The 23,663-nt window shown below is 52.6% G+C and overlaps 1 protein-coding gene and 1 long non-coding RNA gene across 3 annotated transcripts in view; one reads left to right on the top strand and one right to left on the bottom strand.

The window, feature by feature from the left end:
- DKK3 (dickkopf Wnt signaling pathway inhibitor 3) overlaps window positions 1–23,663 on the bottom strand; it is a 41,652-nt gene that overhangs the window by 6,274 nt on the left and 11,715 nt on the right. The window lies entirely within an intron of this gene.
- Window positions 5,449–22,594, top strand: LOC144294655 (uncharacterized). Of its 2 annotated transcripts, none has more exons than XR_013362030.1 (3): window positions 5,449–6,998; window positions 14,857–14,912; window positions 21,548–22,594. It is a non-coding gene; the product is annotated as an uncharacterized LOC144294655 (long non-coding RNA). The 2 variants fall into 2 exon arrangements; XR_013362029.1 differs by lacking the exon at window positions 21,548–22,594 and adding an exon at window positions 16,856–17,507 and having other exon boundaries at window positions 5,450–6,998.

Here is a 23,663-nt window from a genome sequence, read left to right as displayed (position 1 = left end):
CACACAGAAAAAGATGTTGAACCTCACAAATAATTGACAAAATGCAACTTAAAAAGGCAGGACATCATGTTTTCACTTAGTGGACACAACTAAAAAGGTTGATAACATCTGCGTAGGCAGAGGACTGCCCTGCGCCCAAATGTCCACATCCGACTCCCTGGAACCCATGGACGTGTCGTGTGACCAGGTAAGGGGACATTCAGGTCACAGGTGCAATTCAGGGATGCTAGTCAGCTGACCTGATAAGGAGAGAATCCTGATTACCCTGGTGCACCCAATGTAATCCTAAGGGGCTCAGAAAATGGAAGAGGGCACAGAAGAGTCAGTGTCAGGGTGAGAGAGACTCCCAAAGCAAAAAACACATATTCCACTAATTGGGCTTCTCATTTCCCAGGAAGTGAGATTTAGATTATAGATTTGGCATTTGCACTATATGCTTCCGTTTCCAGATCTTAAATTAAAAACATATGAGCTAAAAAAAAAAACAAAAACATGAGCTAATAAGACCCTTTCAGCACCAATCCCTGTGAGGCACTGCTACTTCCCATTCTCCATCAAGAGGAGTGCACCTTCATCCCTTGGAACATCGTCCTTTCCCTAATGACAAAGTATTCCCTGCAAAGCCACAGTGAAGCAATTCATGTTCTTCCAGGTATGAAAACATTTTTGGCACAGAACCTTGCCAAACACTTTTGAAAATCTCGGTACGCTAAACCTATAGGTTTCCTTTGGTGACATGTTTTTGCTAACTACCAGAGCTCTGCTAGGTTAGCTCAGCAGGACTTCCTCTGGAGAAAGCCTGGTGCTTTTCTTCTAATCATCTGCCAGCCTGTTTGTTGTGGATGTGTCTGCTCAGTGGCCCCTAGAAATGTTCTGTAAGAATTGTGATCATGCTGGGACACCTGGGCGGCTCAGTGGTTGAGCATCTGCCTTCGGCTCGGGTCATGATCCCGAGGTCCTGGGATCGAGTCTCACATCAGGCTCCCCAAGAGGAGCCTGCTTCTCCCTCTGCTGATGTCTCTGCCTCTCTTCTGTGTGTCTCTCATGAATAAATAAAATCCTTTAAAAAAAAAAACTGTGATCATACTGGAAAGCCTGGAACTCTAAGGTATGAAGAAACCCTAGAGGCCAATCCTGGTTTTGTCATTTAATAGCTGTGTGACTTTGGGATACGGATTCAACCTCTTTTGAAAATGAGGGTGGAGGTGCCTGGGTGGCTCAGTTGGTTAAGTGACTCTTGATTTTGAGTCAGGTCATGATCTCAGCGTCCCAAGGTTGAGCCCTGTGTCGAGCCCATCCTGGAGCCTATTTAAGATCTTCTCCCTCTCCCTCTGCCCACACCCCCACCCTCAGCTCACACTTTCTATCACTCTTAAGAAAAAACAAATAGGGTGATAACAGGACCAACTCCACAGGGCTGTGTGTTGAGTTAGTGCCCTGTGAACAGTAGCCATGGCAACAGAAAGCTGTGCAGCCTCCGCCCATCCAGCACCTTATTCCCATGGAGCACCCCTGCCAGGGGACCAGCGTGTCAGCAGAAGGGCAGTCTCAACAGCGCCTCTCTGTCTCTGTCCCTGGCAACACTTGGCGATTTCACATCTAGCCCTGACTTATCTCTATCCAAAGAGTGTCAGATCAATGGGCAGTGGCCTGTACACCCAATAGGAGTAAAGTTCCTGGAGCAGAGAGGCCTCTCCTTGTACGAGGACCAGGCTTTCCATATGATAAGGCTGTTAGTTTGGGGTCTCCTCTAAATATTCCTAAATTGAAGGAGACAAGGTCCTGCCTTTCCAGTGTTAGAGACCTGGGAGCAGGTCAGGACCTCCTGCCTTAAACAGAACTCAGTGGTCGGGGGCTGGGAGCACACCGGTTGGTGCCTCCCTAGCAGAGTCAGGCCTGGAGCTGAGAAATCCAGGATTTTATTCCATTCAGTAGTTCCAGCTTCTCTTCCCTTGTTCCCACACAGGCTGATGTTGTAAAGGGGCCTCTCGGCACCCAGCTGGGCACACACAGGCTGGCTGAGGAGTTAAGTTCTGGAGGACTGGCTGCTCCCCTATCTAAAGGGCGTGGAGGTTCTGTGCTTTGGGGTACCTCTCAGACCATTAGGACTGGAAGAGGGGACTCCATGCTACACCAAGGCAAATGAAAGACACACCCCGGTGCAGACTGTAGGGGTCACCTGAGTGCCACAGAGCCGCTGGGATGAGATGCCACACCGTGTGCCCGTCCTCCAGAGCCATACGGGAACCCATGGCGTCCTGACGCAGCCCTGGCCCGGGGGGGCACGAGTGCCGGCCACCTGGCACACAGTCTCTCTAATCCCCTCAACAGGGGACTTTGACCCTCACTGCACAGATGAGAAACAAGTTTAAGATGAAGGACCTGCCATCACTCAGCTCAGGTGGAGCTGGGAGCTCAACCCTGACCGCAGGCTCTTTCCTCCTCCTCAGATCATTTTTCTCCTCCTTCAGGAGAGCTGACCCGTCTCTTGTCCCTCAGTCACAGCAGAGCCTGCTCGGGACAGGGCCCCAGACCCCAGACCCCCCAGGGACCGAAGGCAGGAATGCAGGGCCACAGCCCCTGGGCATGTGGGCCTCAGTGTCCCCTGTCTCCAGTCCTGGCCACTCCCTGTCTACTGCTCCTCCCTCCCACGAACAGCCTGGAGGCTAAGCCTCAGGACGGAAGCCACGCAGAGGCTCTGGTCTTTGCCGTCTGGAGGTCTGGAGGAGGAGGAAGCTATATTTAGAAAGCTCTGGCCCAGGCCCCGCAGCTCCAGCTCTGTCCAGAGGCTGTGCGAGGGGCCGGGGGCTGGGCCTGCGGACGGCCCTGCTGCTTCCTGGATTTTCCAGCTCAGGGTTTCTCAGAGGAGAGCAGCTGCGGGGAGAAAACAGCCCCAGCCCAGGGCTTTCCTCAGCACCACGTGGGGCGTCTCCAGGTCCCCCCCCCCCCCCGTGCCCACACTCCTAGGGAAACTGGGCGCTCCCGCTCTCGTGAGACCCCACGGAGCAGGCCACCTGGGTGGAGCCCCCGGGGCCCAGGGCCATCCGTGGTTTCGGTGTCAGCTCAAGCCCAGGGCTCTGGACAGGACACCCTCTGGGGAAGGAGTGAGGACACAGGAAATGGAGGCCCAGGGGGGCCTCCACCCACCGAAACCGGCTCACCCTCAGAGCTTTGCTCACTTTGCTCACTGTGGCTGGAGGGGGCCTCCCTCCAGGGGACGTTCAGAGAGCACCTACTGCGTGTCTGCACCTGCAAGGTCCTGGGCACCCAGGAGAGCCCCCGCCACGTGGAGTGCATGCTCCCACACCACCCTCTCCAGCCCTGTCCTGCACTCCGCACACCGCTGCCTCACTCCCTGTTTCCTCCACCCCCTCACAGCCCCCTGGCACCAAGTGTACCTGGAGCAGCATGAGGGGTGGACACAGGTGCAGGGCACATGCCTGGGCTTGAATACAGGGTCACTTACAAGCTGGGGGATGTTGAGCAAATGACAGAGTCTCTCTGTGCCTCGGTTTCCCTATCCGTAAGACGAGAACCTCCTGTGGTTGTTGCACAGATTAGAAGGGATGACAGGTCCGGGTGCTTAGGACAGTGCCCGGCCCCCAGGACTTGGCCGCCAGGACTTAGCCCCCAGGGCGCACCTCCATCGGCAGTGCTTACCCCACGCCAGGAGCTTAGAGGTGCCAATGGAAACACTTGAACAACCTTCTGAGCTTAAGCCTGAGCCAGTGGATTTCATCCTATGAACAGAATACCGTTCTACTGAAAAGGCCCAGAACATCAGGTCAAGCCAGGGATCCTCATGCACCACAAGACTACCTCCCGCGTCACCCTGGAGCCCTCTGCTCCAGTCACACAGAACCACGAGGAAGCCCAGGACTTGCCATCTGACAGAGGAGGATAAGCAGGCGTGCAAGGAAAAACAACCCCCTCCATCGCCCACGGGTGCCGGGCACCTTGGCACCCACGGTCTATCCCCTCTGTCTTCCAAAGAGAACAAGAGGAGCCCCATTTTATAGACAAGGAAACCAGGGCAGGGAGCTGACATCGCTCATCAAGGTCATGGGGGAAGAAGTGGCAAGGACCGCGCACAAGCCCAACCCAGGGCTCTACGGAGCTCGGTCGGACCCCGGGGTGCAGGCATGCTGGGGGCCTGGGTGCTGCTTCTGCAGGAGAGCAGGGTCCCCAAGGCTGGGCCCTGGTGCCAGGCTAGGAGAGGTGCTGTGAGAAAGCCGCAGGAAGCCTCCCCTTCATCCCACGAGATTCCCAAGGCCTGTTTTCCCCTTCTGCAGCCTTTTTTTTGACCTTAAAAGCAGGCCAGTCGCAGGAACATGTAAAATGCACATTTGTCTCGAACGCAGCAGGGCGCCCCCAGCCTCCCCTGGACGCTGTGCTGGAAACTTTAAGCCAGCTCGGGCCGGGTGGGGGCCCCAAGCCTCATCGAGAGTGCTGGCCTGACCCACGAAGCAGAGCTGGCCCTCTGGAGAAACCCGGGCAGGAGCCAGCAGGGACGCCAGCTATTCTTATCCTGACGTTGCGATGTCTGCAGAAGCCCGGGGCTCCTGGGGCCTCCCCCCAAGTTGCACAGCCCATGAAAGAGGAGCGCGCGTCCCGCCTGCGCTGGCACACCAAGTACGGAGAACACCCGCTCCCCGCCCTTCAGTGCCAGGGATCCTCGGGAAATGGTCCTGAGCTCTCCCTCTCCTCCTGCCCCTCCCTCGCTCCCGTCCCTGCCCCCCCCCCGGGCCCCCTCCCCGCACCAGCCTGCTGGGGAGGCCTGCACACCCACCGAGCTTCTGCAGACGGGGTGTTCCAGACGAAAGCCTGGGTCCTCCTGCCAGCCTCCAGAGACGGCCAGCCCCACGCTCAGAACTTCCCAACACATTCTTTAGGCCTGAGTGAGGTTTCCCCTGTCAAAGTCATGCCTGTATTTAATTCCAAAGGAAATTTCTCCATGAGCCGGAGTCCTCCCTAACCGTACGAGCACTGTCGCCCCACCTAGGCTAGAAACAACGCAGGGAGCCCTTTCTAGCACCCACCGCTTCCAGGGTCTTGGGGTCTGCACTGCCCCCACCCCCCATTTCCCCTGCAGACAGTTGGGGTGGAACCACTGGGCCTTGGCTGGGTCTGACCTTTGCCAAACTCACCTAGGATGCGGTCAGCGTGCCACATGCACGAGACGCCTGCTGCTCAAGTCATCAGGAGCCTGCCAGGAACTCCGGGTCCCAAAGCACCAATAATGTCTCTGAACCCAGTCCTGACCACCGGGACTCCTGACTCCTCGTTCGGACTTGCATGAGACCCCTTAGTTTTGGGCCTTGACAGTGGGTAGGACTGCTGGGTTCAGCAAATAAAGATACAGGATGCCCAGGGAAATCTGAATTTCAGGCAAATGAATAATATTTTAGCAGAGTATGCACCAATGACTGACTGCACGGGACAGACTTATACTAAAAATGACTTTAGTAGCGTCCAAGGCATCTTGTGTTTTATCTGCCAAATCTATTAACAAGGAGAAGATTCAACAGGAGTGTTTCTCGGAAGACAGAGAGGGAGACTGGCCCTGGGAGAGGAGGGATCAGTGACCACAGAAGAGGGGTGGCCTCCACGATACCCATGATGACCAGCCAACAAGGCCATCGGAGAGCCCAAGACGCGCGGAGGGGCCGAATGTGCAGGCACAGCCTCTGTACTTGGGGGAAAGGCCCCGGATTCCCCACGATGATCGCGATCACAAGGAAACATAAGGCCGGGCTTAGGTCCCGTGGCCTGGCGGCCGGCGCTGTCCTGCGCTCGACGCACTAACTTGTGGTCCCCCCACGATGCGCTGAGAGAAGTGCTGCTACTGTTCCACTTTACAGGTGCGGGAACAGATGTCCGGAAAACTCCAGGAAGCTGCGTGACTCACAGAGGTGTGTGAGCAGCGGGAACCCAGAAGCCACACCTGCCGGCTCCTGGCGAGGTCACGGAGCGGGGGGCGTCCTGCGGGGCCCTCCCTCCACGGCCCCCCTTCTACCCCCGTCAGGGAAGTCCCGCTCCCAGGACTGCCCCGCCCCGCGGCGTGGTTGCTGCAGCCCTGCACGGCACAGGAGCCGTCTCTACTCCTGCCCTGCTCCTGCGAGGGCCTGCAACGTTGGAGAGGGGCTCACTCTCAGACTCCGAACACAGAGGGCCCCCCCGGACCCTCTACTGAGGTCACGCCTCACTCTTGGCACCACAGTGGTAGCCTAGGGGCTGGTGGCCAGCCTCCCCACCGGGCTCCTGCTGCAGCCTCAACTGTCTTCCTAGAACACAAACCTGATTACGCACGTCCCTCATCATAATTGTTCTGAAAGCTGCTCCAGCAGAGGAACCCTCGAGAAAGCTGAGCTCGGACTAATTCAATCTACACCTAATGGGAGGAGACAGACGGCCCTCCAGGCCTGGGAACCGCCAGACTGCATCTGTGACACAGCATAATAAAGTAATGTGACAAGGGCGGAGTGAGAAAAAAAACAGGTGTGTCCCCCGGTGACCTGGCAGGCGGGCCTGGGGTTCAGGCGGTAGGGAGCTCGCTACTCCAGCTGCAGCAGCAAAGCCTGGAACCCATGAATTGCCCCCCACAGTATCAACCTCCCGTGGTTTGAATTCTTACCCAGCAAACTTCAAACAACCAACCTGGCTCCCCAGGACCTCAGCACCAGATTGGGGGTGTCCTGGATGGGGTCTCAACATTTCTGCCACTGAGAAGAGGTGCACTCACTCTTACAAAATAACCTTGCTTTTTGGTGTACGCATCAGTAAGGTCCGGATATAGCTGGCGAGAGGTCCAGGAATGCCGTCTCTGTATCTACAGGGCTCGGAGGTCCTGGATTCTAGCAAATTCATGAAGATTGTTGAGTCCCCACCAGACCTTCAGCCTGAGGACACTCCACCTTGCAACTGATTCTTTCCACCTTCCCTGCCAACCATGACCTGGAGTCCAAACTCTGCATGGCGTCCAGAGCCTCTAAGTTCAGGTCAGCTCCCAACCTGCTTTCCCACTGGAGTTCCTCACCACCCTCCTAAGGTCCAATCCTAGTTCCTACTTCTAGAATGCCCTCACTGATTCATCTTTAGGGAGCGGCACAGATGGCTCCTCCTCGATGAAGCCCTCCCTCGCTCTCCCCCTGGGCAGCCAGCACTTGTCTCTTTGGTGCTGCTGGCCCTCCACGTCCACTCCAATAAAATTGGGGTGAAGAGAGGAAAGGCGTCTGGACTCAAAGGACCAAAGGAGGTTTTTAAGACTTGTCAAGACCCACTATGCAAAAGCCAAGATTCAGGTTGTGTGAGCGTAGGGGGGGGGGGATCTTTTCTCTCTGATGGGTAGGCCAAGGTGACCCTTGGGTGTTGGTCATTGGTGTCACTAGGCTACCCCAGCTGGGAAACACTGCAGTCCCCAAAGCCCCCTGAGACCTGCACTTGAGGCCGTGGCATCTTCTCACCCAGAGCACTTATAGCTCTTTGGACCCACGGATTATTTCTAGAAATAAATAGGAGAAACTGGAAGGGCAGCGTACCCAACACCTAATCATCCCATCCTCACCGCTACAGAGTACACAGGCTCCAGAGATTCACTTGAATGGACTGACAGTGAAGGGAGTGGCACCGCATGACTTACAGAGCCAAGTCACAAGAGGCAGCATAGCTTCCACTTGGCTCTTTCCCTCTTCAGATGTCCTCTGAACTACGCCTCCATGTTGGGAGGAAGCCCAGGCTGCACAGAGAGGCGAGCAGCATTGGCGAGGGGCCCAGGCAACAGCTGAAGCTGAGGGCAAAGAGACCCTAGATGATTCTGGTCTTAGCAACTGAAGTCAGCTGTGGCTTCAAGTCCGAGCTCCCAGACTGTGGAGCAGAGATGAATTATCCCCACCATATTTTTCCCAAACTCCTGACCCTTCATCCACGAGCATAACAAATGGTTGTCCTGCACCGCTGAGTTTGGGGGAAGAGACAACTAGAGCAACGTTTCCCAAAGTTGTGGGTGCCTCTGCTGGGCCCGCTCCCCTGCGGGTAGGCTGCTAAGAAGTATGGCGGGTTATGGGCTCTCGGCAATCGCAAGCCGCCACCTAGATCGAGGTGGCCATTTCCACGTCCCTCTGCTTACTCGCCTTAGAGCTTGCGGGCTGGCGGTATGAACCTTTTGTCTCCACTTCGGTCCTCTCTGGACTCAGCCACTCTCCAGCCTCTGTGGCCCTTGGCTGCCCTCCAGGCCAAGCAGGTTTGCTGCCATTTCCATTGGCTGGATAACTCCACTCGCTGTTTAAAAGTCCAGCAGAGCTAGCATTTCTAGGAATTCAAGTGATTTTTCATAAAACACCAATCCTCGTTGATGCTGAGTCTCTGGGATTGGCTGCTAGGGGTGCCCCCCCCCCCCCCGTGGTCCTAACTGGTCTCTGAGGAGGAGGCCACCCCCTAATCCTAGTCTTGACCCCACGGTGCAGGAAGAGAAGGCCATGGTGAGGGTCTTGATGCTTTCTGCCTTTTAAAATAAATGTTCTGGGGATCCCTGGGTGATTCAGCGGTTTAGCGCCTGCCTTCGGCCCAGGGCATGATCCTGGAGTCCCGGGATCGAGTCCCATGTTGAGCTCCCTGCATGGAGCCTGCTTCTCCCTCTGCCTGTGTCTCTGCCTCTCTCTGTGTGTCTCTCATGAATAAATAAATAAATAATCTTTAAAAAAAATAAATAAAATAAGTGTTCTAAGCAAGGAATGTCAGGTGTCAGAAGCAACATCTGGGGAGCGATGGTGGGTCCCCCTGGGTCATGCTGTGCCTCAGGAGCCAAGAGTGCTCCTTGACTACGATGTGCCAGGGGTCTGGAAGGAGACACAGAATTGTGAGCAGCCCTCCAGTGGGGAGAGGGATCGGGGATTTCACAGGTAGGTCTCCTAGGAGACGCCCCAGGAAGCCATGGCAGTAATGTCTTGGGAAGGCAGGTCGTGGTTCTTGTTTCTCACGAGCTTTCTGGCACTGGTCTGAAGGGCTGCAGCTGCTTTATAGCTCCTGGCCTCTCGTCTACAAACTGAGCTACCTCAGGCATCTGGGCGTCATCGCCTTCCTCTTCCTTCTCTAGTTCTGAACTGATGGAACTGTCTGGCTCCCATTCTGCCTCCCTTTGCCTCCAGTCTCGCCAGGCCTCGGCCACTTCTTGTGACACATTCAACCAAAATCGGAGCTCCCCGTGGTGCTGGCATCTGCCCCAGACAAACAGTGCTCAGCCTTGGAGGGCAGCAGAGCTGTTGCCTTGGCAGCGGTGTCCTGGGCCTTTTCACTTCTGACTGGAGACCACAGCCAGTGTCTTGGGTTGCAGACCAGCGTGCTGCTCCCACGTGCCCATGGCAGGTGGGAGCCAGCCAGGGCCTTGGGGGGTAGCCGCCACTCTGTGTCCTCAGCCTCAGAAATCTTACACGGCCCCTAATGAAATCACCTTGCTTTCCACAAAGCAATTAATGGGATTAAAGTTAGCCACGTTCCCATCATTTACCTGTGCTCACTAACCCTGGCCTCATTCATGCGACTGGTTATGTGACTCCTTCATTCCCTCAAGGGGAAGAATAACATGGAAAATGCAGAGTAGGACCGGGGCAGGTTTCAGGGCAGGGTGCAGGATCTGCTATGCTTTGCAGTAATTACAAACAGCTGACTGGGTCGTGAGAGTGTTCCTACTGCTCAGACACATCTTGGTTACACGCACAATCCTTCCTCCGTCATTGGGGATGGATAGAGTTTCACAGTATTTACTCAGTTGGTATCTCGTTTACTCATTTCATAGGAGTCCATGAGCTGACTCAGCCTAGCCCAATCCCTTCGCAGGGATTCTCCTTTGCCTTGGGAAGAAAGTAATAAATGTGTCGTCATGTCCCTTCTTACCCTTAGTCCTTGGAGATGGTGCCTATAAAAGATCTAGTTCCTCAGAGTCTGGTGTACTGAGACTCGGCCCCCTACGCACGTGTACTGGAGGGAACCGCGAGGCGGTGAAGACTAGCTCAGCTTTCTTCCCTTCTTGTCCATCCCAAAGGCTGGAGTCTTCAGGGGAGCGAGTGAGGTCTTCTCTGAGAAACAACAGGCTCTGGGGGCAGTGCAGTGATCCTGCCGACATCCTGAATATCTCCAACTGGACGTCTTTTCTGTATCCTTGAGCTGAGCCATCAGTGACACAGGCCTCGGAGGGAGACAGAGGTCAGGGGATATTTCAGGAGGCGGTTCACCTGCTGAGCAGCGACGAAGGCCTCCAGCCTTCCCAACTGGGCCACACCGGCATCAAACAGCAGATCGGGGAGCACCAGACACTCCTCCATCTGAGATGGATGCCAATCTCAGCATTTTCAAGAACCCCCACAATGTTGGTGACCAGGATCTGTTCAAACTTCAGTGTCCTGTGAATGGGTCTTCATGGTCTTTAGGATTCAAGCCACTTGAACGGAGGCTGGCATTCCTCGGAGACTGGCGGTCAAGTTCCATCTCCGATGGTGGGGATTCCACTCCAGGAAGAGCAACAGATGGATCCCCTTCACACAACCGCTCTGCCCGAGAGGCCATGTCTAAATCCAAATGACTCAGAGGCTCCAGTGTGGGCACTGGCCACTGGCCTCTTTCAAAACAGGAGGTTCTTAACCCTTTTTGTGCCAGGGACTCCTATGGCAGCTGAATGAAGCCTACGGACCCCTGCTCAGAACAACGAATTTAGGTGAACAGAGGAAAACACACCAGATTACAAAGAAAGACTGAAATACAATTACCAAAGTATTTTGAGATACGGTGCTATGAGCTTCTTTACTAGCTCACTCCGTAGTAAGACCCAGCAGCAGGCCTGACCACAGCCTCAACTTCTAAGGAGTGAGGAGGGCAGATGCTATTTCAAGACATCTGGAACAGTTAAGGGAACAGAAAACCGACACCGGCGACAAAGGCACTGCTAATAACACTGCGCTTCGCTGCCTACCCTCAAGATCCAAGGAAGCGCCACTTTAATTTCAAAGTCAGTGAAGACAAATGTCTATTTCCTTTCCACAAGTTCTATCCAGGTTAAGGAGGGGCTTCTTATGCACATCCAAGGTTAAAACACCACTGCTTTAGGGACGCCCGCGTGGCTCAGCGGTTGAGCATCTGCCTTTGGCCCAGGGTGTGGTCCCGGAATCCGGGAGCGAGTCCTACACTGGGCTCCCCGCGTGGAGCCTGCTTCTCCCTCTGCCTGTGTCTCTGCCCCCCCCCCCACCGTGTGTCTCATGAACAAATAAATAAAATCTTAAAAAAAAAAATCCAACAACAACACTGCTTTGGTGCCTCCAATCTCGTGCCCTCTTTTAAAGATACAGCCCAAAGAAATCCTTCCACTTAAAAAAACAGCAAAAAGACAATTTTAAGCAACATGACACAAACGCCAAGCTGTTTCCCCGCAGAAGCAAGTCCTCTCCAGCCCCGCAGCCCCGGCCTCTTTCGGGCCCTGAGCAATGACCCCCTCTGCTCCCCAACACCCCACCACGTCCTACGACCTCGAGGGCGGCAAGGGGGCCGTTGAACCGTTCATGCTGAAGGGCGCGGAGCGGGCCTTAGCGTGCTCCAGGCGTGGGCACACGGGCTCGGGCCTCCTGTCCACAGGTGGCCGCGGCGGCCCGCGCTTGGCTCCGGCGGGCGGGGCGAGGGGGGAGGCAGGAGCGCGGGCAGGCGCCCCGGAGCCAGGCCCACGCCCCCAGGCGGCGCCCCCGGGCGGGGCGAGCCGGGCTAAGCGGGTCACCACCGCGGGCCCCAGCGTCCTCACCTGTGAGAGGCCACGGGCCAGACCCCGCCGCCCGCCGCCCGCCGCGGCCCCCATCTGCCCTCCTGGCACCAGGCGCCCAGCGCAGCTCCGCCGCTGACCGGCTGTGCCACCGGCAGGTCTTCGCATCGGGCCAGGGCCCCCCTGTTTGGGGGGTTGGGAAGCGGTCAGGAGCAGAGCTTACAGGTGAACCGGTCACAGTCCGTGGCACCCAGTGGGTGCCCTTCACCCTCAGGTCCCAGCAAAGCTCTTGGGGGGCAGGGGAGCAGCTGGGCCAGGCAGGCACGGAGGAGGCCGAGCGGCCTTTCCCGCCACGGTGTGACCCCTCGGGGGCGGGGGGCCCGTAGACCGGGTCGGGGCGTCCGGGGGGCTGTGCCTGGCGCTGGGCCTACCTCCTTCCAGCCGGGGTGCTCCCTCCGGCCACTACTCACGAGGCCCCGGCTCCCTCTTCGGGGGGCCCTGACCCCTGAGACCACGGGAATTCGGGCTGTCACCCCGCGGCTGTACCTTCCACATCACGTCGCTGAGATTCGTCGGTGGCCAACTTGGCCAGATACGGGCGGATGCCACCCACTTAAAATGCTTCTCTCCAGGGGTTTAGAACGTTCCCGTTCAGTGGCAGCGGGGCTCACGCAAGAACAAAAGTGGGTGAGACATTCCACGGTTTCCCGAGTGCCCTCCTCTGCCCTCCCCTCTCGGTGACCCCAGGGGGCTCTGCCTTGGGGTGGGGTTCTGGGGTTCACTGCCACGGACTGGGACTGGTGCTTTGGTGAGTTTGGTTTCTCATGTTTTGGGCATATTCGGGGGTGGGGGGTGTTCAATGACTCGATATAAACGACAGGAATGTAATGAGGGGTGGAGGGGTCGTGACAACCCCTTCAAAAGCACTTGGATTCACGGCTGCAAACTTTCATGATTTTATCACAAATATTTATATATATATATATATTTTAAGATTTTATTTATTTATTCATGAGAGAGAGAGAGAGAGACAGAGAGAGGCAGAGAGGCAGAGGGAGAAGCAGGCTCCATGCAGGAAGCCTGATGTGGGACTCGATCCCAGGACCCCAGGATCAGGCCCTGGGCCAAAGGCAGGCACTAAACCACTGAGCCACCCAGGGATCCCACAAATATATCTTCTGATTGAAAAAGCCAAAACTTATGCCCGGGCTCACAGTCCAATTCTACTGTTCAACCAACCATCCACCACAGACCTGGGAATTTAACTTCTCTGAACTCTGGTGTTCTCTTCTGTAAAATGGTATCTACTTCTCAGGGTTCTAAGGATTAGAAAGTAAGACACATAGGGGCGCCTGGGGGGCTCAGTCGGTTGAGCATCTGCCTGCGGCTCAGGCCATGATCCCAGGGTCCTGGGATGGAGCGCCACATGGGGCTCCCTCCTCAGCAGGGTGTCTGCTGCTCCCTCTCCCTCTGCTCCTCCAGCTGCTTGTGCTGACTCTCTCACAAATAAATAAATCTTAAAAAAGAAAAAAGAAAGAAAGTAACACATGGAAGAGCACCTGGGATGCAGCCCAAGAAACAGGAGGTGTTCAATAATGTAGACACATGCACAAAAGCAAGAAAACCCAGAGGGGATCTTCTTTTCTAGCAAAGAAGTCCTTTGCATACTTGTAGTTCTTTGCTGAACCTTATCTTCAAGGATTTCTGCTCCCAAGTTACTCCTTGGTCATACAGCTTTCATCCCTAAATCCGTTCACTCCACTACTAAGCACCTACCCCTTGTCCATATGGAGGTGAACGTGACAAGGTCCCTTCCTTCCCGGGGCTCACCGTCTTCTAGACCCTTCTCCCGGCTGCCACTTTATGAACTTCTGATTCTTCTCCGCAGCCCTGAGAAGACCCTTCCCCACGGGTCTTCATCATCTTTCTCAGTGTTAGACAGACCACTTCTCTGCTACGAACCGTAGGAGAAGTCACAGAAACAGCGGCCCCTAGACCCTGCTTCCTGAACAGGAAACAACTGAACAGGACAAGAGGTCCTGACTCCAAAAGCTACATGATTTGGAGAAAATTCATCTCTGCTTTCTCATTTGTAAAATGAGAGGTCTGGTCTAGAGCAGGGATGAGAAATGGATTTTTAATATGCTTCCCATGGATCATCAGTGGCTGCTTGAAGTGCTGGGTTGTCTCAAGCTCTGAGGCCCTGTCTGGGCTCATTAGGAAACGACTGCAATTGATTAGCGATGGTTGCCATAGTCACGGCGGGGGTGGGGGGACAATGCCTGTGCCACAGGCTTTCCTCCCTGGTCTATAGGAGCTCGAGGGTCCCTCTGATTTCTGCCACTTACAATTCTGTGATTCAGTGCAATACCGCTTTACTTTAATCTTTGGCACAAGGACTATCTTCACAATCAATAGCTTTTTCATCTGCTTTTGTCCAGCACCTTGGTGGCCATCATCTGAGAAAGTTTCTCAATTATTGTGTTTCAAGTGACAGTACAACATATACTGACTTGACGCACTCATATTTAGGAAGCTACTGTTTCCTGCCCCGGGGTCTGGGAAAGCATGTCAGAAGAAAGAATTTACGTTTACTAAGCATCTATTAAGTATCAGATGCTTTCCACGCAATGTCTCTTCATTTTTTTTTAAGGATGTTATTTATTTATTCATGATAGACACAGAGAGAAAGAGAGAGAGAGAGAGAGGCAGAGACACAGGCAGAGGGAGAAGCAGGCTCCCTGCAGGGAGCCCGACGTGGGACTTGATCCCGGGACTCCAGGATCGTGCCCTGGGCCAAAGGCAGGGGCTAAACCGCTGAGCTACCCAGGGATCCCCAATGTCTCTTACTTCTAAAACACCCCTGGGGCAGTCACTAAATCCTACTTTAACAGAGCAGAGACCAGTGCTCAGAGCAGTGAGGGGAGCTCCCCCAGGAGCGGGGATTTGACCTGTGGCACTTCAGACTCCAAATCCCACTGCACGGTCCTCCCCTAAATGTACCCAAATGTCTTGTTTATCCTTTCTCTTCCAGGAAGTGGAGGTGACAAATGAAACTGACAGCGGCCATGAGATCTGTGCAAACATTTCCGTGACCCCAACCCCAATTATTTTTCCTACAGGCCGTTGGACATGGCACCGCGAGCAGGTGTTCCCTCCCGCCTGACAGGGAGACCAGGTAAGCTCATCGGATCCCAGGCTGATGGGGAGTCCCCAGCCTCACCCAGGTCCCTTCCACCAGCCCTACCTGTGAGCCAGAGGAGGACAGGGCATGACCAAGGTCTCTACTGGCCCCCTCCTCTGGCCCTTCTCCCAGGAAGTGCTCCCTACACCAGTGGGAATTAAAACACTGCTGCCACCACCACAAAACCCTCTCCGTGGACGTCCTGGGGGAGGAGAGGCCGGAGGGAGTTTTGGTTTAATGCGTACGGTGTTCCAGTTCTGCAACATGAAAAGATTTCTGGAGACTGGTGGCACAACAATGTGAATGTACTTACTACTCAACTGCATACCCCCAAAATGATCAATTTTAAGTTGTATATATTTTGCCACAATTTAAGAAAATATTCTACTAAGAACACGGTTTTAAGAGTTTAGGAATCCACAAGACCTAAGTGATTTGTTTTGGTTTTTCCTTTTAGTACTGGCTCTGCCACGTACCTCTGTTGTACAACTTCTCTGAGCCTCAGTTACATCATCTATAAAATGGGGTCAACAGGATATCTGCCTTATATGGCTGTCATGCATGCGGATCATGGGAGGGGAAGTTGGTTGGATCCCAAGCAGGATGCCTGGCACACAGCCAAGGATGGCACAAATGGCAGCTCTGACCTTCATCCTCATCATCTCTATTAATGTCATCATGGTCACTAATTATTAGTGAGCACTCGACATCATACCATGATGGGGTTGGTCTGAACTCTTACCAGAATTTACCCTGAAAATGAGAAAGAGGTGGATCTGGAGAGGGGGTGGTTCATCTGGTCACTTTCTGAGCCATATAGACTAAATGAGAGGAGCTGGTGGGATGTTGTGGCCTTTGATACTATTTTTGTTTTCCTTGATGTTATTTTTAAAACAAAACAAAATGGACTCATGAGCTTTGTGGGTTTTCCAGAATAATGCCTAGGGGCAAGGGCGGGCAGAGCCACATATCCTACCGCCAGGATGCAAAGGCTCTGTGGTGCATGTTGCCCAGGCTGCTCTGGAGGGGTCCTTGGGTCCACGTAGCAGCAGACAGCCACACACCTGCATGGGGAGCTTTTCAGCCCCCGACATGCTCCAGCTACCCAGCAACCACAGAAACCGGCTTGTTCTGCAGCAGACGCCATCAGCCTAATGAAATTTCAAATTAAATCACTGTCACTTAGCTAGTGGCACCAAGCAAAAGCAGACTGTTCCCCTTCTAGGTAAAAATTTCCAGAGTCTAATCTCTGAGGCCAGGCAGTTTTGCAGGGCACGAGGGACTCAGACCTTGAACTTCAGCAGGATTAAGCAAAACTTTGTCTCCACCCATGTTTCCACCATTTAAACCGTCTTCCTGGTTCTTTCCTCTGGGGATTATGTGGCACCTCAGTACACTGTACATACAGCACAGGGCATGTTGAAGTGTTTCAGACGAGGATGTTACTAACTCAACATGTATTTCCAACACTTTGGCTGGGCTCTGGAAGCCCTGGCTGATCTAATTTCTGCCCCTCCCCCACCTCATTTGCTGCTCCCCCAAGCACACATCCAGCTCTAGCATTCTTTTCTTCTTTCTTTCTTTCTTTCTTTCTTTCTTTCTTTCTTTCTTTCTTTTTTTTTTTTAAGATTGTATTCATTTATTCATGAGAGACACAGAGAAAGAGGCAGAGACACAGGCAGAGGGAGAAACAGGCTCCATGCAGGGAGCCTGATGCGGGACTCGATCCCAGGACCCCGGGACCAGGCCCTGAGCCAGAGGCAGGCATCCCCCAGCTCTGGCATTTTAAACTATGTTGCGTTCCTCAAACATGGTCTTATTGCCACATGCCTCCATGACTTTGAACAAAGAATGCTTCTGCAAGGAACGCCCTTCTTTCCCACAATTGAGAATCCTGGACATCATTCAAAATACTGTTCAACTGTCACCCCTTGCAGGAAACCTGCCGAGAAATGTGAAGGGTCTTCGACTTCAGCCTACTTGCAAGATGACGAGTGAGCCTTCCACAGTTTCATGGATGGCAGCAGAAGACATGAGCTGCCCGGCTCAGAGACAAGGGACCTCATTGCCGACAGCACAGAAGCAGCACGTCTGGAACAGTTCCCAGTCCCATGGGGCAACACAGAGGGGCCTCGGTGGGTGCTGTGCCCTCAGTGGGCTCAGGAATGTCAAGCTTAGAGAACTCAAATCTTCTATAATGAAATGCAGTCACACCTGCCCTCTGCCCAGGAAGATGAGCTATCTCTGTCTTCCAAGGCTGCCTGCTGTACCAACATCCTTGAAAAGACAGTCTGGAGCAAAAGGGCTAGGAGTGTCTCTGTTTATAAAATGAGAAGAAATGCCATAAACTATGAAGGACTGTCTCCCAACAAAATCTTCCCTGGTTACCTGATCTGGCACTTGCACAGTGCTCCCACCATGCCCCGTACGACCTCTGCCTTAGGAAACAGAAATTCACATTGCAATGGCCTTGTATTTTTCTGATTCACTACCAGCCTGGGGGCTCTCTGATGTTAGGGACTGTCTTTTGCATTTATTTGTCAGACACGCAGGAAGTGCTCAATAAATGTGCAAATACAATGAGTTGAATACGTAATACTGGGAATTTTGATAGCTTTGGTTTTGGGAGGCAATTAAATAATAACAACAGATGGCTGGCACTTACTGACTGCTTACTCTTGCATTCCAGACAACCTATGGTGGTTTTTGTTTTGTTTTGTTTTGTTTTGTTTTTTTGCGTGGATTGTTTTATTCACAGGGTAACAGCATATGAAAGGTACTTTTATTAACCTGCCTGTATGTATGGGGAAACGAAAGACTTCAGAGCAGTTAAAGAATTTCTTCAGGGCAGCCCCGGTGGCTCAGTGGTTTAGCATCGCCTTCAGCCCAGGGCGTGATCCTGGAGACCTCAGACTGAGTCCCACGAGTCCCACCTCGGGCTCCCGGCATGGAGCCTGCTCCTCCCTCTGCCTGTGTCTGTGTCTCTGCCTCTCTCTCTCTCTCTCTCATGAATAAATAAATAAATAAAATCTTAAAAAAAAAAAAAAGGATTTTCTTCAAAATCACAGGGCTCCTAAGCAACAGAGCTGCACTTGGACCTGGATCTGCCTGTACCCAAGCCTGCAGAGGTGCTTCTCGTACAGGAGGCATAGAAACATTTGTTCCGAGTGTTTGTGGAGGGTAGGGGGAGAAGGAAGGAGGGAGTGCTGTTGTCTCGAGCCAGCATGTCACCGTCACCCACTCCCCGTGTGACTCATGGCCCATCAGCCTCCTCCCTCATATGGATGCTGAACGCTCAGCTAGTTCCCACTGGAACATCACGCCTTCCTAATCGGCCCCGCAGTGGGGCAGATGGTGTTTGGCCTTGGGAACAGCCTGGAATGCAACAGTGACCTTTCTTCCTGAAAGAGGAAATAAGGAAGAAATCTGTCTGTGGAGCCTCCGTATTTGCTACAACTTACAACTCCCGAACAGCCATTCCCCTTGACTTAATAACCAAAGAAACAGAAACAAGAAGATCTGATGATCGCCCACTGTAACACCCCCACAGGTGAGGGCCCGTGAAACGGATGGTCTCAGCATCCGCTACTAAGGGTAAAAGCAGTACAGCCTTTCTGGAGGAAAACTTGGCAATAGCTCTCCAAGTGTTAGATATGTCCACCCTTTGTCTTAGCCACTTAGTTTCTGGGACTTACACAATGAAACTATTTGTAAAATCACTTGAAAGTACAGAAAGATGTTTACGGCAAAACTATCAACCATAAGCTCCTTTTTAAAACATCAAAAATATTTTGAAAAATAATTTAAAGAAATAAATAGGGGATCCCTAGGTGGCTCAGTGGGTGAGCGCCTGCCTTCGGCCCAGGGGGTGATCCTGGAGTCCCTGGATTGAGTCCCACGTCGGGCTCCCCGCATGGAGCCTGCTTCTCCTTCTGCCTGTGTTTCTGCCTCTCTCTGTGTGTGTCTCTCAGGAATAAATAAATAATAAATTAAAATAAATAAATAAAACATTAAAAATATGTATACATGGATACAGGAAAAATGTCTGCACATTTCAATTCCTCCACGGATTACTACTGTTAATTTTTTTAGCATATATTTTTGCTTAGCTTTTCACACACACACTTCTTCTTTCTAAAAATGAGATATTTTTAGATGCTGTGCATGTAAAGTGTACTTTCTATATTTTATATAATGAGCCATACACGGCTCTGCAATTGCTTTTTTTCACTTAACGTTTTATTGAAGGCATCCCTTCATATCAACTTATATGGAACCCATATGAAACTGATTTGTGAACCTCATAGTATTTTGATTTTGGATGTAGAATCATGTGTATTTAATGAATTCCCATTGGAAGGATTTTTGGGTTGAGGAGAGTACAATGTGATATAGTTAGGTTATAGGTAAAAAGAAATGCCTACTCCTTCTTCGAGTCTGCTCACCCACCTCAACTTTATTTGGGGATTGTTTATCCACTTCTCAGAAACATCCAGAACTCCTCAAATTTTCCTATAGTTTTTTTTTTCCTACTGGATTAAGGCACGAGAGCCTTACACTTGGCCAGAAATCACAAAGTCAACTCAAAACTGTAAGTCTAGAAATGCAAACGTACCCAGATGTCTGATCACAAGACTGGAGACCTGCACGTTCGCACAAGACTAAGTTATCACTCTCACAAGCAGAAGTCTCTGATTTCTATAGAAACCGGCCTACATCCTGCCAACTTCCTGCAGCTTGTCAGCACCCGACCATGCCCTGTTCTTGCCATTCCCTGCGGCCCATCCTTCCTTCAGTGTGTATCCCCAAAGCCCAGAACAGACACGAATGGAATGAATGCCTCGCAAGGACAAGTTCAGCAGGGTGAGTCAACCTGAGCGAAGAGCTTCTGGCAAAGCCGGTGACTCAGAGGGGGAGGCGGGCCTCTGGAGAGCTTAGCCCCAGGCTACACACATCAAAGGAGAGAAGCCCTCGGAGGCCTCACGCAGACCCCCAGCTCCCAGGCAAATTCCATTCTTTTTGCAGTAGGTTGCTGGGAACCGAGGAGAAGCCAATTAGAACCCAGTTTTAATTACTTTTCAATAATAATGAGCCTTACACAAAGAGCTTTTATAAACCTTGCCTTCCCTTCCTAGATTCTCACCCAATTTTATCAACCCAGGATTCTCAGCCACATTTGGTAAATGAAGAAACCGAATCCCAGAGGTCAGGGTTTGCGAGGGTCAGGGCGGGGCTTGAACCCAGGTGGGCCTCACACCTGTTCAGACTTCGTTCTGCCTCGACAGTGACGACAGACAGACGGGCAAGGACTGCATTTCCTGGGACTTGGCGACCAAACCCGCCCACCCCCACCCCGCCCGACAGACAGGACTCTCCAGGAGGCAGGGCCCTTGGGAGCTGATGGAGTTTCCCTAACAGACTCTTGCCCTCCCCGATGCACCTCTTTTAAAATAAACCCCCAGTGACTTGTTATCATGGTGCCCCCAGCAATCCCACCGTAGTGATGAGGGTGACTCCAGTGTCAAATGTCGGGGTATGGGGAGCACACGCAGCTGGTACCCCACCTGTGCCCTGATCCTTCTCTGGGACAAGGTAGTCTCAGCCACTCAAACTGCGACCACGTGGCTGTCTGGGGTGTGAAATGTACCTGTGGCCTCATGAGTCTTGAGCAACCCCTTGGAGTTGGCTGTACATGACTGAACCTGTTCTTCGAACTAGCTATGCTCAGCTGGCGAAGCAAATGAGCCCACTCTTCTAGATCACATTCTGACGTGAAAACAGAAAAGCCGGCAAATGCACGATGGGCTAATAAGCTTTGTAGCAGTGAGCCGTATTTTAATGAGAGGACATGTCCCTTCAAAATGGTGCCTTGGCTAATTGGGCAAGATTCTTCATGTTTAGGGACACAGTTCTATAAATAAAAGCTTCTCGTTCATGCATAATGGCCTGTCCGCTCTCTGGCTTCCGGCATGCCACTTTCTTCCTAACCCCTCTGCTCAAAAGTAGCCCAACATCAATCAGCCCACCCACTGGCCCGTGAAGGGAGCCGGGCCGAGGGCTCCCAACAAAAGCCTCACAGAAAGACGTCAGACCCCATCACTGTCGCAGGGGCACTCAGGTGAAATAACAAGCCCCGCTGGCCTCTTCCCCTTTCACATCTGAGTGTAAAAACAGACCAATACTTGCACATGCTGTGCTGAATTTCCTAGACAGGCATATAGTATTACTGTCCGTAACTTTCCAAGGGCCTCCTCGGGTTACCATACATATTAATACACATACCAGCATTCAAAGAAAGGAAAAGAGGGGGTGCTTGATTATTTTAAATTGAATTCATCTGGGAATTTTAAATCCTGAAAATTCAGCCCCGGGTTACGGTATTTTTTTTTTAATTTTTTTTAATCTATTTTTGACAGTCACACAGAGAGAGAGGCAGAGGGAGAAGAAGCAGGCTCCATGCAGGGAGCCCAACGTGGGATTCGATCCCGGGTCTCCAGGATCACACCCTGGGCCAAAGGCAGGCGCTAAACCGCTGCGCCACCCAGGGATCCCCGGGTTACAGTATTTTAAGGTTTGAGCTGCGTAGGATTTTATCCTTTTGAACAGCAAATCTCTCTTTTCCATTTCAGAGAAAGTTTCTTCAGCGCCTAATGCATCTCAGAGCCAACTGTAAAACTCATTATGTTCAGAAACTACAGAATGGGACAAGGATGACGATGTTTGTCCATACGCATCCCTTTGAAGGCAATCTAGGCTTTACAGCTTCCTACTCGCTTCAAAGGAGCCCTGCGTCTCTGTAAAGATGATGCTCAAGCCCCAGCCCTATTGTGTTGGGACAATGGTGAACCAGGAACCAAAGAGGGGTTGAATGGAAGACTTCTGTGGGCACTTGAAACTAGACCTCGCTTCTCTGACTCTTCTTGGCCAGCCACAATGACAACGAGAGAAGCTGTTGTAAGGTACACATGCCACCATTCCTGCCACATGATATCCCTTCCCCAGGTGGCGTGAAAAGTCTCCAGTCTAGTCTCTCAAGACCCATGGGATTTGCCAGACACTGGCCAGTCAAGCACCACATGCTCCACATCTCCCTTCTAGCCATGCAAATTGGAATTTATTCCCACAGAGAAACTCAATGAGTTAATATCCCAAGGGCCTAAAGAGAATTCAAGAAAAACTGGATTTCTGTGATCTATCTTTTCCTATCACCCTTCTGCACTCCCAAGACCGTCAGGTATGGGAATTTGGATTACACACTGTGCAAAGGCACCGCGTGCCCTCCATCACAGGATGGACCTAAGACACTGTGTGTGTAGGTGTGGAGATTCTGGGCCTTTCCAGCTGGGGCCGAAGCATGAACACACATGGGCACACAAGACCATGCACAGTGGGGAAACCTAGTAAGCAAACTCCCAGGCAGCAGCATGGACGGGTGTCAGCGGCTCCCTGACCCGAGCAAGATCTCGCCTCTCCCCTGCCTACCTGTCCCGGAGCCTCAGTCCCCTACTACAGGGCTCAAAACCTGACACAATCACCTCACCTGGGGGCCAAAAGAGGCTAGGCATGGGTGTGGGTGTTGGAGGCCGTCTGTGCACCCGGCCTGGGACAGGTGCAGGTGTGCTATTCATAGTCAGGCTTGCTGCCCTCTGGGTTCCGAGAAGCTCCCCAGAGCAAAGATGTACCCCTGTGTAATAATATGCATTTGTTCGTTTTTTTCACTTGACAACAAAGACTTTTTGTCTTTTTGTCTTTTTCAACAAAGACTTTTATGAACCCTAATTCATAGCCCTGAGAGTTGTTTCCCCTGCCCTTTCTATTCCATGGCTCAAGGCTTTCCTTGCCCCATGGGCCCCAGAGACCTAAATCTGGAATACTCTGAAGCTTTTTCCTCTTGGTACCAGACCATATCCTATGGGTGTTTGTTTTGTTCTGTTTTTCCTTCCCTCTTCCCTCCTACCTTTGAAAGCTAGCCTATCTTTCCTCCTGACCTTAGTCGATCCTGCCCTCACTTCAAAGGCTTCTGTGACCGGGATGACCCAGCACGTGACAAACTCATGCTTCCAGCCCCCCCCTGCTAGAGCTCTTTCCATTTCACCACAGACCTTGCTCCCAGGCCCCTTGGATGGTGGGTCACCTATCATCACACAGGACCAACCAAACTCTTCCCTCAACCCCCAGCCTGAAGTAAATGTCTGAGTTCTGTGCCAGAAACAATCAAAAAGAACCCACCAACTACCCACCACATCGCAACCTCCTCCCTAGCTATGACCGGCACCCTGCTTCTCTTTCTGTCATGATGCCAAAAGGGGTGAGGAAAAAGTCCTTGACCCCCTCTGCAGGCCAGGAACAAATTCTGCAGCTCGGAGGATAAGAACTTGCAGCTGAAGTTTGTGTCAGACACCTGGACAAAGAAAGACCAGGTCTTGGGGTCCCCATAGAGGAGCACATTTTCACTGCTGGCCACGTCACACAGCAGTCACCTTGTCCACGCCTCACCAGCCGTGTGCGTCTGAAGCCAGCCACCTCTTTGAGAAGGTCAAGTGCAGCTGAGTCCCTGAGGCCTGGGAGTCTGGAGACCAGTGACTTCCGCTGGGTCATCTCCTGACCTATGCCCAGGCTTTCCTTCTGTGAAATGATGCCCCTTTCCAGCATTAGGACTCTGTAATCTTATAAAACAGTCCCGCCACTGGACAAAGCAACAGGTAACTGTGTCGTAGGAACACCACAAGGGGACCAGAGCGTGAA

The sequence above is a fragment of the Canis aureus genome, chromosome 23 (genome assembly GCF_053574225.1).
Source record: "Canis aureus isolate CA01 chromosome 23, VMU_Caureus_v.1.0, whole genome shotgun sequence".
Classification (NCBI taxonomy): domain Eukaryota; kingdom Metazoa; phylum Chordata; class Mammalia; order Carnivora; family Canidae; genus Canis; species Canis aureus.
This window is presented reverse-complemented; position numbering and strand designations above follow the sequence as displayed.